The following is a 17,380-nucleotide window of genomic DNA, read 5'->3' as shown; positions in this document are numbered from 1 at the left end:
TTGTTAATCTGTTTTTGTTAGTGTTTTTTTTTCAAAGATCTGACTGGAATAAAACAAACAACTCCCAAATTCATTATTGAGGTATTTAATTAGTCAATATTCAAGGCAGCTTCAAAGTATATATATATATATGTGTGTGTGTGTATATATATATATATATATATATATATATATATATGTATATACACATACATGTATAGTATATATATATATATATATATATACACACACATACATGTTTATATATATATATATATATATATATATATATATATATACACACACACATACATGTATATATATATATATATATATATATATATATACACACACATACATGTATATATATATATATATATATATATATATATATATATATATATACACACATACATGTATATATATATATATATATATATATATATATATATATATATACTATACATGTATGTGTATATACATATATATATATATACACACATACATGTATAGTATATATATTTATGTTTGTATATATGCACACACACACAAGCTGCAGGCATGGCCATGTAGTTTAGAAGCTTGCTCCCCGAATATGTGATTTCAGGTTCAGCCCCATTGCTCACACCTTGGGCAAATGTCTTCTACTGTAACCCCAGGCCATCTAAAGCCTTGTGAGTAAATTTGGTAGACAAACTGAAAGAAGCCTATGTGTGTGTGTCCCATAGTCTTGACATTGTGTGATAGTTGTAAGTAAATGTAGTTTATTTCCAATCTTCCATAAAAAACATGTCTAGACATGGGGAAGTATTACTTTTCTTGGAAACAGGTGAGGGTTGGTGACAGGAAGGGCATCCAACCATAGAAAATGTGCTCAGTGAATTCCATCTGACCCATCCATGCATAGAAAGGTTCACATTAAAATAATGATGAGGGTACCAAAACAACCTTTTCTTTCATATATTACCCTAACATTAAATTACAAAATAGTTATTATAACGAAACCCAATAATTCTATGGTTAAAAAAAAAAAAAATACTCTTCTGATGAACCTGAATAAGTTCAAAATATCTATTTCAAAGACATCTAGAGGTCACAAGTAGAAGAATCCCTATGTATTCATGCTAATTTCATAGATTTCTTCTTGGATTCAAATTAGGAGAGAAAAGAAAAACTATCTGGAAACAATATATATTTTTTAAGTTCTAGTTTAACATATGTTTTGTTAAGAATAAATAAATAAATAAATATATATATATATATATATATATATATATATATATATATATATATATATATATATATATTTAATGTACTGCAAGTAGTTATACAGTCTTTGGATGTGCAGAGTGCTTAATTATTTATTTATTAATTAATGTTGAGCTCTCTGATAATCAAATATTCATAATAAGTATGTGTGCTATTGAGGTGATAGCCTGGATTGGACAGATCCTTACTATTTTACCATGCTGGTATGGGTTGGACATCACAGTCCAAGTCAGTTCTAGTTCAGTGTTATTGCTTTCTTAGATGGGTTGATAACCACAACTTGTCATATATCTAAATTTCTTTCTTACTGAAGCATATATATATTGTTTATATAAAATGAACTATATATATATATATATGTATATATAGTCCCATGAAACTGCATAGATATGTGTGTGTGTGTGTGTATTTAGACTCTTGTGAACCCTACGAGGACATTTAGAGGTAGAACTATATATTTTGGTAAGAAGTGTATATTTCCTACTAGAAGTTGGTTCTACTTGAAAGACCCATGTCATTTAGACATATCTACAGAGGACTCTTCATGTACAGATTCATGTAGAATAGTACTTACAGTATCTTAATGAACAAACCTATGTCATTTAGAGGTAGCCCTAGTGAATCCTGCTAGAACAGACATATGTTATTTGGGGGTAGTCCTTGTTAATTCTTCTTGAACAGACCCATTGGAAGTCAGCAATTATATTCTGATGACATGATGAAGTTCAGCTATGATCAACACGCACACATACACACTTATGTATGTACCTCTTAAAAGACATGCACATACGCACACACTCATACACTCACAAAACACAATGTAACTATTCCTCAACCAAACCCAAGAAATAAAATAGTCTCTCTAGTATATTTAATCATCATCATCATCATCATCATCACCATCATTTAATGTTCCCGTTCCATGCTGGCATAGGTTTGACACTTTGACAAGATCTGATGTGTCCAAGGATTGCATCATGCTCCAATGTCTGTTTTGGCTTAGTTTCTGTAGCCAGATGCCCTTCCTAATGCCCTTCCTAATGCCAACCACTTTACAAGACTGGGCTCCTTTTTCATGCCACCTGTACTATTGAGGTTACTACGCAATTTTCAGAATTACAAAGCCAGAGGAGCGGGACCAGCTTTATGCTAGGTAACAAGATAATTGAACTATGAGAAGTAGGGGTGGTGGCAGTGCAGGTTCTTGTAGAGGATCTGCATGACTAGTCACTTTTAGTAGGGGAAGTGGAGAGAAAGAGGAAAGGAACAGTAGAAGCTGCAAGATAGAGAGTGAGATAATAGCGATGAGGTGCCTAGATGGCCCAAAAGGCTAAAGGTGTATTGAAGAATTGGTTTGCAAGATTGTATGAGGAGGAAAGACTGCTAAACTGGGTAGGGTTGAAGGGTGGATGAGCAAGAAGCCATGGGTTGGAGCAGATGGATGGATGCAGAAGAGGAGTGTGAGCTGCAAGAGTAGATGTTATAGTTGTCAGGGTGAGGAGGACAAGCGAGAGAGGGATGACATGGTTGGGTAGTCTGTAGGTGCCTGGGGATGAAGAACAGGTGAGCCTAATGCATGGGATTTGGGGGAATGAGTCACAGTAATGTGGTTGGAGAGCACAATACTTTCAGAACTCAGTTTTGCTGACTAGGGCAGGTCTTTTCAAGAACCTCATACTGCCTGAGATCCTGGTCCTTTGTCATCTCCATCAGGCTCAGATTCCTGAGGTCAACCTTAACCACTTCATCCCATGTCTTTTTGGGTCTCTCTCATCTGCAAGTTTTGGCCACATTTAGTGATTGGCATTTCTTTATGTATCTGTCATTATCCACATCCATCATTTACCCATATCAGCACCATCTTTGTTGTATACATCTGATTCCTCTTATACTAGTTTTTCACTCAGCACCTTAGTACTTATTCTTTCTTGCACATTCACATTGCACATCCAACTAAGCATGCTCACTTCATTTCTTTCCAGTCTTCTTAAGTCCTCTGCATTAAAGGCCCATATGTCACTACCATGCAACACTGCAGTTTTAATATAAGCATAATATAGTCTGTCCTTCATCAGTTTCTCTTAAGGAAAAGGCTATTGTTGTCAGCAGTGGTATGAGGTTGGGCTGATAAGTTCATAGACTGGCTATCAAGGAGTGATGTTAGAGCTGTGAAATCTTGCATTTCAACCCTTCTTATTTATAACTGCATCATTTCTTTCCAGGTAAACTGACATATGACTATTCAAAGAAGACTTCAAAAGTAGCTAGTAGTAACTTCTCTTGCAGAAAAAGGGTTTAGCCCCTCAAGGACACACATGCTGACATGGTTGCTACATTAGGGGGACAACTCTGCAGCTTTATAAAAGGGGGCTGCTGAATTTAGGAGGGGAAGGGTGAATCTTGAAGATGACCCAAGGTCTGGATATCCTGCAGCTGCTACTGCCAAGGAAAACATTCATTGTGTTCACCACATGGTGATGGGCATTCGACTGTAAATCAAATAGCCAATGCTGTTAGCATGTCCTATGAGAGAGTTGAGAATATTTGCACAGTGAACTTGGCATGATGAGGGTTTCTGCTCAGTGGATGCCATGTCTTCTGATACCTGATCAGAAGTGCACCAGGCTGATCACGTCATGAGAAAATCTGTTATTGTTTGAAGAAGACCTAGTTGGTTTTCTTGAATGTTTCATAAGCCAGGATGAATTTTGGGTTCATCACTTTGAGCCAGAGACAAAGAGACAATACATGCAGTGGAAACACCTCTCCTCACCTCCTCTGAAGAAGACCAAGGTTGATTCATCTACAGAGAAAGTAATGGTCTCAGTTTTTGGGATGCAAAAGGCATTGTGTTTATTGATTATCTTCAAAAGGGCTACATGATCAATGAAGAGTACTATGCCAACTTGCTGAAGCAGTTATATGCACGGCCATCAAGATCAAATGCCCAGGAAAACTGACACATAAGTCTTTGGTTTCAATGGCTGCTGTGCTTGACTGTGGCTTTGGACTGGTTGATTATTCTCCCTATTCTCCTGATTTGAACCCATCTGACTATCATCTGTTCCCCAGTATGAAACAACACTTGACTGGGAGCCAGTTTGCAGTGATGATGATGTCATATCTGCTGTTGATGACTTTTTGACCAACAGGATGAAAACTTCTTCATCAATGGGATCCATTGCAGCACTCTGGCTACTATACTTTCAGAGCAACCACCTCCTTTGCTTATTACCTTTCCTAAGTAACGAAAGCTATCAACTATTTCTAGTGAACCGTTTGGGCATTTCAGAGACTTGGTTTTTCGTATGCTTGTATGAACTGCTCCAGTGCATCTACCACACCTGAAGCTTATATTTTCATATAGTCTGTCAGCAATTTGACTAGATCTCTTGTGTGTTCATAGCTTATATCAAGTACAGTGTATGAACTTTATTCCTACTTACTGAAACCTTAGTCTATACTAAGTTTATTTTAAGGCCTCTTAATTTCAGGTTTAGCTTCCATGTGTGGAGTTTCTTCTCTAATTCCTCTATGAATTCACTTATAAGAACTAGATCTTCAGTATATAGGAGTTCCCAAGAATAACAAGTGTTCAACTCCACTGTGATGGCTTGTAGGACTATGATGAATAAGAAAGGACTAAGGACTGAACCTTGATAGACTCCGACTTCATCACTGAATCCATTATCAACTCTCACTTTACTTGCTGCATCCTCAAGTCGCTCATCTACTTCTAGTTTCCTCAGTGCCCACCAGATTATTGAACATAGTGCCTTGTCAAATACTTTCCCCAAATCAAGGAAAGCCAGCTATAGTAGTTTATTCTTAGCCAAGTATTTCTCTTGTAGTTGCCTCGCTAAGAAGATTGCATCTGTGGTGTCTCTTCTGCAGTCAAATCCAAACTGCATCTCTTCTAGGTCTACTCTATCATGAATCAATTGACCTATAACTTCCTCTTTGACCTTCATAATTTTATCTAGAAGTTTGATTCCCCCTACAATTGATTACCTTTGCCCTTGTAGCAGTTTACAATGATACTGCTATACCAGTCAGTGGGTTTGACACCCTCCTGAATGACTTGATAACTTTACCATACTGCTGTCATCTTGAAGCGCTGGTTCTTCTATTGTGTCAGCATGGGGTAGTCCCTGTTTATCCCATGCATTCTCCACATTCAACATCTTTTTATGATAGCATTTCTACACCAGTCTCTTTTATTCTATATCAATGGCAAGTTTGCTTCCATCATTCTGAATACACATCTCACAAATGATATGACAGTTCTCTTTCACAGATTGTCTTGCAATCCTGAAAATTTCTCACCTCTGATCCTCACATTGCAGGACATGTGCAAATCTCTTCTTTTCTGCCTCACCTTTAGTCTAGTGCACAAGATGCCTCGATGTCCTCAATTTGTTGACACTTTTTATACTTCACCATAATTCATCTATTAACATAACAAATGACTGAGGTTGACTTTGTCTATCAATCTTCTGATGTCATCATCGTCATTGCCATCATCGTCATTGTCATCATCGCCATCATCATTATCTAATGTCCATGTTCTGTGCTAGCATGGGTTGGAAGGTTTGAAGGAATCTGATGGGTCCTAAGACTGCATCATAGTCCATTGTGTAATTTGGCATTAGGAAGGGCTAGATGCCTTTCCTAATGCCAACCACTTTACAGTGAGTACTGGGTGTTTTTCTTGTGCCACCACATTAGTGAGGTTGTCATGCAGCTCACAAGACTGAAACCTGAGAAGAGGTGGTGGTGACAAGGGGCAAATTTATGCTAGGAGAATAAGGAGTAGAGAGGGATAATGTATGAGAGAAAAGGGTCTGAGCAGAACAGGTTCCTTGCTGTAGAGGAGAAAAATAAAATACTGGGGTCAGTTTAATCCACAAACTCCTCTCTTTTAAATTTCTGATCTTGTATTTGTGTTAGAAAATTATTTGAGCAGTAGATTTGCAGAACCATTGGCACATTAGATAAAATGCCTTGTGGTGTTTACTTATTGGACTTGATATTCTGAGTTCAAATCTTACGAAAGTTAACTTTTCCTTTTATCTTTTTGGTGTTAGCAAAACAACTGGAGTCAGTTTAATCAACACCTATCCCATAAATTTCAAGCTTTATACCTATGTTAGAAATAATTATTATTAATAAGTCATTAGTGTGATAGAAATAGTGGAGCAATGGATAAAATGGCTTACATTATTTAGTTTTGACTCTCTGTATCCTTTGTTCAATCTTCAGTTTGCTTTCACTCCTGCAGAGTGACTCAAATGTGCACCAATGGTTAATCTAGGCCTCTTACAATTGACTGTATTTCCTTCCACTTTCTACATGTACAAGTTTGCCAAATATAAAAAAATCACTTCACCTTATCATTTCATTATCATACCAACCCTGAGTAAGCAAACATGAAAATGTATTAAAAGACATTCTATCTCTGATCATCCAATTTTTTAGTCTGTATGTCTTGTGATCTTTCCTGTTTTAAGATAGTAGATTGTGATTTGAGAGAGATTTTGCTTCTATTTTTAGCTGGTTGACCAAGTAGGGCTCTTGTTTGGTGATGGAGGAATAAACTGTTCAATTATTGTTGGGATACATAACCCAGAGTATTTAACTCATTGATTTACATCTGGGGCTCAAATCATGCTCAATTTTTTTTTTAGTGTGACTACGTGTAAGAAGCTTGTTTCTCCACCACATGCTTCTGGGTTCAGTCCTGGACAAGTGTCTTCTACTATGGTCTCAGGCCAACCAAAACCTTTGTGAATGGATTTGGTAGATGGAAACTGAAATAAACCTGTCAGATGTATATGTTTGTATGTATTTGTCTCCCCACCACCACCGCTTGACAACCAGTGCTGGTTTATTTATATCCCTGTAACTTAGCGGTCCGACAAAAAAAGAGATTGATAGAACAAGTACCAGGCTTAAAAAAACAGAAAATAAGTACTGGAGTCGATTCATTCAACTATAAAAGCTCTTCAAGGCAGTGCTCCAGCATAGCCACAGTCTAATGACTGAAACAGATGAAAGATACATGGTGAAAGATGATGATGATCACAAGGTCGTGGTTTTCATTCCTGGACCAGATGATGCATTGAATTCTTGAGCAAATCACTGTAGAAATCTTGCCAAAATGGACAATTGGAGTCTGGCCTACATCCCAGCTCACCAGCTCCAGTCAAACCATCCAGCTCATGCCAGCATGGAAAGTGGACATTAAACAATGATGATGATGATTGTTATTTTGATTGTTTGTCCTTGTTTGCAAGTTGGTGGTTGTTTATGATTGAGATATAATTTTTTTAGAACACTTGTTTTTGATTTTTGGTGGGTGTATTTTTTATTTTGACCAATGTAACATCCTTGTCTATGATTTCTGTTATTTCTATTCAAGGTTTTTTTCAATTATATCAACAGCTTTGATGGGTGGAAATAGGATATTTTCTTGTAGTAATGCAGTTATATTGTATTGGGTGGTATCAATAAGTTCCTGGACTATTTGTGTTTAATAAAAAAATAACTTATTAATCCAAATTATAACATCATCTCCTTCAAAATAGTCACCTTGCACAGCAGTACACCGATCGCAGTGTTCTTGCCACTTTTGGAATTTGGCCTGGAAGTCATTTTCCATAAGCGAGTTGAGGACCTTTTGGGATTTGCTCTGGAGCTTGACACTGGTGTTAAAATGGCAATCTTTGAGCTGCAGTCTCATCTTGGAGAAGAGATGGAAGTTTGCTGGTGCTAAATCTGGCAAATAGGGTGGGTGCAGAAGTGATACCATGTTGTTTTTGATGAGGACAGCTCAATGACAGGGTGCATTGTCATCATGAAGAATCCAGTTCTTCATTCTCCACAGATCTAGACACTTTCATTGAATGTCCTCCCTCAAATGCTTCAAAATGTAGTAGAACTCTTGATTAACGGTCTGGCCCTGGCGGATGAATTCTTGATGCATATTACTGTTGATGTCAAAAAATAATATATATATATATATACACACATATATATATATATTTATATATATATATTTATATATATATAAATTTAATATATGAATTCAAGTAATCTGGTAGTACTCATAAAAATAACTCCTTAATGTATCATTCTACAAAACAAGGAATATATATAGAAAATGATAAGGAATGTATAAAGTCACAAATGACAAAAATAGTTTGATGAAATTTCATTTAACAATAAGAAAATTTGAATGTTACAACAAATTGTTTTGTAACTTAAAAACATATAAATGATTTATATTATTATATTCAATAATAAATAAATTACTTACATGTTTGCATTAATACAAAATGCAAAAAATCCTTCTAAATAATGCAGAATTTAAGTTACGTCTTCATGAAAGAAGGTCTTTGTTAAATTTAATAAGACTTTCATCAAAGTATTTGTCTGTCACTTATGACTTTATATCATCATCATCATCATTAACATTTAACGTCCAACCCATGCTGGCATGGGTTGGATGATTTGACCAGAGCTGGTAAGCTTGGGGGTTGTGTGCATAACTATTTGTGTGTGTGCTGTTCATGTTTTTGGTTGAGTCTTATTCTTGATTCTTTAACCCATCTCTTGAGTTAGAAAAGTGTGGCTAGATTTTCTAGTATAAGTAGTAGTAGTAGTAGTATTAATAGTTTTGTGAGATAGTCTCAAGTAAACATCAGTCAGTAACAACACAAGTAGACTTTTCAATACTCACCTGAGTGATATTTAAAAAAGTTCATTCAGCTGGCCAGAACTGGAAGTTGTGTATTTCTTGGAATTTTCTTGTTTAAAAACTGATATTAGATGTAGGAATGGCTCCTACAATTGTTCTCTCATTACCCTTCTCATATGACCCATACGAGATTTAAAAATTTTTCATCAATTATTGAATTGGAATTCAATAATCCCCACTTCATATAAACCAAGTGGCAATTGGTTTTGTTTGTTGATGCTGCTGATCCCGTTGTTGGGTATACTCTGACACTACTGTGTGAGTCTTTGAAGAAAATCATCATTGTTGCCATCATCATCATCACAATTATCATCATTGTTGCCATTATTTTCATAATCATCATCACCATCATTTATCCCTTTTTTTAGACTGATACCAGCTTTATACTGTGTCAATGTTTTATAATCCCTCACTCCCTACACAACCTATAAATATGCAGCCTTGTGCGATATGTGAGAAATCATAATAATCATCATCATCATCATCATCATTATTGTGGTAATTTGTTTGTCTTTATGTTCTGAGTTCAAATTCCGCCGAGGTCGACTTTCCCTTTCATCTTTTCAGTTGAGTACTGGGATCGATGTAATCAACTATCCTCCTCCCCCAAATTTCAGGCCTTGTGCCTATAGTAGAAAGAATTATTATTGTCATCATCATTATTATTATTATTATTATTATTATTATTGCGGTATTTTGTTTGTCTTTACATTCTGAGTTCAAATTCCCCCAAGGTCGACTTTGCCTTTCATCCTTTCGGTGTCGATAAATTAAATATCAATGAAACTCTGGAATCAATGTAATCAACTTATCCCCTCCCGCAAAATGGCTGCTCTTGTGGCAAAATTTGAAACCATTTCTGCTGACCTAGCCTTTCATCCTTTTAGGGTCAATAAATTAAGTACCAGTCAAGTACTGCGGTCAGTGTGATTGACCATCCCCCTCCCCTCACATTCCATGCCTTGTGCCTATAGTAGAAAGGATTATTATTATTATTATTATTATTATTATTAAGGCAGTGAGCTGATAGAATTGTTAGCTTGCCAGACAATATGCTCGGTGGCATTCCTTCTGGTTCTACATTCTGAGTTCGATTTTGCCTTTGGTCTTTCAGGAGTTGATGAAATAAATATTAGTTGAGCACTGACGTTGAAGTAATTGATTGCCCCCTCCCTCAAAATTTTAGGCCCTGTGGCTATCAATAAAAGGATTATTATAGGGCAGCAAGCTGGTAGCATTGGAAAGAATGCTTTTCAGTATTTATTCCAGCTCTTTACATTATGAGTTCAAGTCCTGCTAAGGTCATCTTTGCCTTTTATCCTTTCAGGGTCAATAAAATAAAGTACCAGTCAAGTACTGGGGTTGCTGGCCTTGTGCCTAAAGTAGGAACTATTGTTATTATTATTGTTAAAGGCAGCAAGCTGGCAGAATCAAATGTGTTGGGAAAAATGTTTAGCAGCATTTCTTCTGAATTTATGTTCTGAGTTCAAATTCTGTTGGAGTTGACTTTGCCTTTCATCCTTTTGGGGTCTATAAATTAAGTACCAGTGAAACACTGGGGTTGATTTAATTGACTAGTCCCCTTCCCCAACATTTCAGGCCTTGTGCCTATAGCAGAAAGGATTATTATTATTATTATTATTATTATTATTATTATTATTATTAATGTTGTTGTTGTTTTTGTTATTGAAATGAACAAGTACAAATGGTTGAGTAGCAGATTAAATGGATTTATAGTATTTGTGTCTCTATGTTCTGAGTTCAAATCCTACTGAATTGACTTTTCATTCTTATGGGGTTGTTGTTGCTAAAAATATGTACCAGTTATGTACTGGGGTTCATTTATGTTAGAAATTACTATTACAGTGGTTGCATGTCTTTTGGCAGTTTGTCTCTTTTTATTGAGTTTCAGTCTTGGATTAGGTTCAATGCATGCTTGTGCATTTGGCACTTCGGGGCTGTTGCCAGATGCTCACTGCATTCTAGCATCTGGATGACATCGCCAGTGGAAAATCAGCCCTAGCATTTAATAGAGTATTAATGTTGGATATGAGCATTGTAGCCTGGGATTGATTCTGACCATCAGCATTTACAGTTTAAGTTGTCTCTTGGAGGAATTTTAAGTTAAATAATGTGGATAAAAGTTCTTGATTTGGCAGTACTACAAGGTGGAATTAGAGAAGACTTTGCTGGTTTGGTATAAACCCTGACAGGCAGAGCCATAGTGAAGCTGCTGGCAACTAAATCAATCTGAGATGTGAGGAGAGTGATAAAACCTGGCACTCACTTGTTTAGCATACACAAATTGTTAATTTGTGAGCTTATATTGAACAACTATTATTACATCTGAGACAGATCCAGCTATCAACCTAAGTTAACATGAAGACTGATGCACCACTTCCCTTTCAAAAGGATGAGTGGTTTGTCTTTCTCTGTTATGAAAGGTGGATGAGAATAGTGAAATTATCTTGGCTTAATGGGGCCTATACTAACTAGATGGCTGTATTAATAGCAAGAACTGGGAGTTAAAAGTTTACTTATTTTTGTCATACCAGAGTAAATGGGATGCCCTAATATCCCTACAAGATTGTCACCCCCATTTTTAGGATTTTTTCTTGTTATTTTCTTGTTGTATACTGTTAATCCTATCTAGTGTTATCTATTTAGGTATCTCAGGAGGGTCATCAATTGGTTAACTGATTAGATAGTTAACCATTTGATAAGTAAATAATAAAAGATGAAATAGACCAGTGTGTGTGTTTATTATTGGCAAAATGACCCTCCCAAGATACAGGAAAATATGTTTCAACACATGAGTTCCCATCAAGAATCTTGCAAACCAAATACAAAAACTAAATATTAATGTATCATTATTGTTTTTTTTTATCCAACCCCTTTACTCGATGTACCCCCCACTGTTTCTTGTTTGTTTTTTTTTTGTCTTTTTTTCTTTTGTATTTCACTTTTGTACTGACCCCAGCATTTTGGGCTGTTGTAGCCAATAATCATTATCACACCAGACAAATACTTAGCAGCATTGCTTCCAGCTCTTTACAATCTGAGTTCTTTACATTCATCTCTAAACAATGAAAGACTTTGCCTTTTGTCCTTTAAGGGTTTGAAGGGGTTTGACAAAATAAGTGGCAGCTGTGCACTGGGAATCAACTTGTCCCTTTTCTCAAAATTGCTGGCCTTGTGCCAAAATTAGAAAGATTTTTATTATCATTATTATTATTATTACAATGAATGCCAAATGCTAGTAGTAGCAGCCAAATTTCCCTCATATTACACTTCTCCTAAGCATGGAAAGGGCTACTTTAGATAGTGTAGTCATAGAGATAACTCTAAAATGCCAATGGGATAGTCATGGGTAGAATGCCTTTTGATCATAGGTTTGCTTGATCAAGGTTGGCCTGGCGCTAAACAACAACTTCTGATATTATTCATGCTTGTTTTGTTGAGCATGAATATCATCAAAACTTGTTTTGTCTTCTTGAAAAGGAAAATATTCTCCTCCCTCCCAAAATTTCAGGCTCCATGTTTGCAAAATAAAAAATTAAAATTAAAAAAAAAACCATTCTTCTTTTAGTAATTCCTTCCCTGTAAACCAAAATTTCCTGTGTCTCCTTCTTTCAGTCTCTACTGTTGGAGCTGCTTCATTATGTCACTAATGCCATAAGAAAAGACACATAAAACATCCATCCCCCCCTCCCTCTATACATCTGATGTATGTTACGTATGTAAAGAGTTCATATAATTGGTTCTGGTTTAGGTGCAAGTTTTTTTTTTATGTGTATATTTTAATTTTATCTTTTCTTTTTCTGTAGATCATGTTACTGCTGCTGTTGCTGCTGCTGGTTTCATGTAGTGCCAATATAAAAATGATGTTGTTGTTGTTGTTGCTATTGTTTTTGTTGTTGTTCAGCCTCAGGCTATCTCTGATGTAGTTGCAGACCAGGGAGCAAACAAATAAATATATGAAATAAACAAACATGACTCTACACAGTGTATTTAGGACACTTTTTTTTTTCGGCTACAATCATCCCATACTTATACAAGAATATTTCGACTACATTATCTAGTGTCACTTTCCTTTCTCAAGATATTAGGGTTTCATTTAACAAAAAAAAAACAACTTTTAGTGGCTGTTTCCAGCTGGTTGAGCAAGCAGTACATAAAGACTCCCTCATAAAGGTGTTGGTAGTGATAGTAGTAATAATAGTAGTTGTAGCAGTATAAGTGGTGATGGTGGTAACTGTAGTGGAAGTGGTAGTGGTGGCAGTAGTAGTAATAGCAGTGGTGCCAGCAGTATGGTGGTAGTGGTGATAGGATAGGAGTTTATTGTCATTCATGGCTCTGTTAGCTAAGCTGAACATCCACAAACTTTTTAGTACCAAAGGCAAATTGCAGATGGATAAGTAAGAACTTAGATGGGTGTATCCTCCTGTTGTTCCTCCTCCTCCTCATCATTTTATGCCCACTTCTCATGCTATCAAGTTTAGACAGGTCATCACAGTGTGAGATAGTTTATATTTGGAATCACATCTCACTTGTAATATTTAATTTTTGACTTGGTTTCTACAGCTGGATACCCTTCTTTACAAAGTGTACCGGGTTTTTTTTACTGTTGCCCCGGCACTAGAAAAGTTGTGATATCCTTGACAACATCATAGGGTTCACTCAACTTGATATGTGCTGAAATAATCAACTTAAGCAATTTCATAATCATGTAACTCATTGAATTATTTCTGAGTTCAAATTTTGTTGCAGTTTACTTTACCTTTCATGCTTTTGGGATCAATAAAATAAGTACTTTACCATTATTGCTCTTATAGGATAAAGTACCAGTTGAGCATCGGGGTCAGTGAAATCAAATAGTCCTCTCCTCCACAATTTCAGGCCTTGTGTCTATATTAGAAAGAATTAAATTACGGTTTTAGTATTAAGGGTTAAATCATTTTTTGTTTTTTTTTATATCTAGCTTTTTAGAAACTTCTTTCCATGGATGTTTTAAGATTTCAATGCAGGCAAAGTTTCATTTGCAGTTAAGGAGGTTTCCATTCTGCTGTATATCGTTGCTTGGTCTGTTGGAAATAGCAGCTAAATCTCTTTCAAATTACACTCTGTGATCTTTAAAAAAACGAGAAGGGCACATTGAATAACTTAGTCCTAGATAAACTGCTGGAAATATAAATGGAACAGTTGTGGTTGGAGTATTTTTGATATTAAGCCTATTGTTTCAGGGTTGACTTGGGGGCTAAAGGGCACATCTGATTTTGTGACTGTGTGTGTTTATATAGAGAAGAGATCAGATAGGCCACTGAAAATGACCAGTAATGCCAAAAAGAGTATTTGTATATGAGGCACACTGTTCCTCACATGCCTAGCACTCCACCATACTGTGGTAATAGTAGTGATGATTACACCTCCAACCAACCCAATGTGAAACAAACTGCGTCAAAAGGGTAGCTACTCTATGGTCGCTCCATGTGCTAGAAACAGCAACTAAATTTCCCCTAACACATTAAAAAAAAATGGAAAGGACACACTGGATAATGTCTGTTTGAAAAAAAAAGTAACAAGAACAATGCAGGATGGTTAAGGATGGAACATCACAGTTCACCTGAGGTCTAAACAACAACAGCATGAAAAATAAATATTGCAGTAGTAGCAGCAGTAGTAGTGTTAGTGGTGATATTATTAGTGACTCTGTCATTCCTAAATGCTTGATAATCATGGTAGTAGTGGTGGTAGTGGTGGTGGTGGTTGTAGTAGGTAGAGGAGGTGACACTCCTAACACCAACATATTTTATGAAATACTATTTATTTCATTGTTTGTTTGCTTAATCTATCTGTACTGTTGCCATTTTGTATATTTAATAAAGAAGTATTCCATTAGCAGAATATTAAGTGTTGTGTTGAGTCTCTTTTCTTATCCTTTTTCTTATTTTGTTTCTGTTTGTTTTGCTTTGAGTTGGAAGGTGGACATCACCTTTAGCTACCAACTCAATGGTAACTGTTTCAGCATCAGATGGTTGTAAGTAAGCATCATTGTCATACAAGTGATTTTGTTTGTTTCCAGTCTTCTGTGGAAAACTTATCTGGCCTTGGGAAAATATATGACCATGCTTGGAAACAGGTGAGGATTGGTGATAGAAAGAGTATCCAACTGTAGAAAATCTGCCTCAACAGATTCCACCTGAACTATGTAAGCATGGAAAAGTGAACATCAAATGTTGATGGTGATAGGGATTAGAGTATCAGATAAATTGCCTCACAGTCTTTGTTTCAACTTTTTTTTTCACTCTGAGTTCAAATCCCGCCGAGAACAACTTTGCTTTTTTTCCTTATTGGGTTAACAAAATATCAATCAAAGGCAGGGACTTGACAGAATTATAATAATATTGCACCATCAGATACCTTGCTGTATTTGTTCCAGCTCCTTGTTTTATATATTAGCTTGCTTGTGTAATAGATTTAATCTGTCGCCCAGTTTAACACCACCATCCAGCATCTTGGGTGCTTTTTGTAAAGTGCACTCAATTGCAAGCATTCAGGCCGAGTCGCTAGTTTGTGCATCTTTGCATGTGAGTTCGTGTGTGCATATGTGTGTGTGTGAATTTGTGTGCGCATGTGTGAGTACGTGTATGAGTTCGTGTATGTGTTTATGTGTCTTCTTTCAAGTGCGTGTGTTGTTGTTTTAGATTTTTGCGTTGGCGATTTTATGTGGAATGACCCGTACGATGTGGAATGACCCGTTTTGTGCATTGTGTTGGTTCGAGTTTATTGTAGAGCCAGTGCCACTTGATGTTTGAAAGCTTCAATGTTATGTATTTTTGGTTTTGTCAGATCAAATTAAAGGTTTAGGTGCACATTTTTAGTTTGTTGTTCAGACCGACTTGACTGCCACCCATTTCTTTGACATCATACTCGACCTCGCAAACGGCCTCCACCATCCCTACTCTAAGCCGAATAAGACTATAAAATACATTCACAAACATTCCAACGACCCGCAGTCTATAACCAGCCACCTTGTCGATGATATATCACAGTGCACATCAGAACTATCTACCAATAAGAGAATTTTCTTGGAATTTGCACCAAAATACAATTATGCTTTACGAAATGTGGCTTTAATGAGACAAAAAAAAAAGCCAACATTAGATAATATGGTATAATTTCCTTATAACACTGATATCAAGACTTCCATTGCTAGAATTTTCTACAGTAACAACACTTTTCTTCATATCATCGTCATTTCAAAGTTTTCAATAAAATCAATAATTTTTTCATATTTGGCTACATCCAAACTAGCACAGACTGTTACCTTTTCCAATATGGTAAGGCTCAGCAGACATACATCACTCCTGGATAGCCCTATCTGCCACACTAATAGAGCTTTTGGAACTGTTCAGAAACCAAAGCTTGTCCTTTTAACTCATATTACTTTCAGAAGAATACTGTCTATAAATGTAATGTCTATAAACTTCCCCAATAGATATTGATTAAACTCACCTAAAAAAAAAAAAAAAAAAAAAAAAAACTTGAGGAAAGATCTTCCCTGCACCAATATGCATCCCGGAATCCTGACAAAAGAAAAGTCTTTTCACCATCCCAACACATTTGGCATATCCGTGAGTACCACTACCATACTACAGTGACTGCCGGCCCTGTAACATATGTACAGCTGAAAGTTTCCCATGAAATTACTCAACAGAAAAATCTTAACTTGTTACCACGTATAAACATAAGATTTTCAAAATCTTCTACTACTAACGTGCCCACAACCCAATAGGGTAAGATGTATTAACGTCATCCATACATTCGTACACATAGCATACACAGTGGCCGCGCTCTTCATACCTTCGTAACAAATTAATCATAATCAAATACTAAAAATGAGCACTAACCCTTCCATGTCCATGTTCATACAAAAAAATACAAAAAAAAAAAAATCGCATAACAGACATTAAACCCCTAAACACAAACTCTAATAGTACAATGAACCAGTACGCAAAATTCCCATGAATTGTGTTCCCTTCCCCCAAAAGAATATTACTAACATTCACACGCACTCGCAAGAATATACACAAACACACGAGCACAAAGATGCACGAGCACCAAACACTAAAAATGTGCACAACAGTTACTAAAGACTAACGCCTAGCATTCTACTTGCACTTTCAATTTGATCTGACTATACCAAAAGCACATGAACACAGGTACGTTAGTTAAGGCCTACAAACTCCAACAGGCTCTAGCCTTACAATACTAAGAAACAACACAACTCACAAAATATAGATTTTACGTATGATAAAAATTAAAAATGAAACATTAATGTAATAAACACGTACATGGTTGGTCGGTGACTTG

The sequence above is a fragment of the Octopus bimaculoides genome, chromosome 14, assembly GCF_046866305.1.
Source record: "Octopus bimaculoides isolate indiv1 chromosome 14, ASM4686630v1, whole genome shotgun sequence".
Taxonomy (NCBI): domain Eukaryota; kingdom Metazoa; phylum Mollusca; class Cephalopoda; order Octopoda; family Octopodidae; genus Octopus; species Octopus bimaculoides.
The sequence above is the reverse complement of the archived record's forward strand: the minus strand, read 5'-3'. Positions refer to the sequence as shown.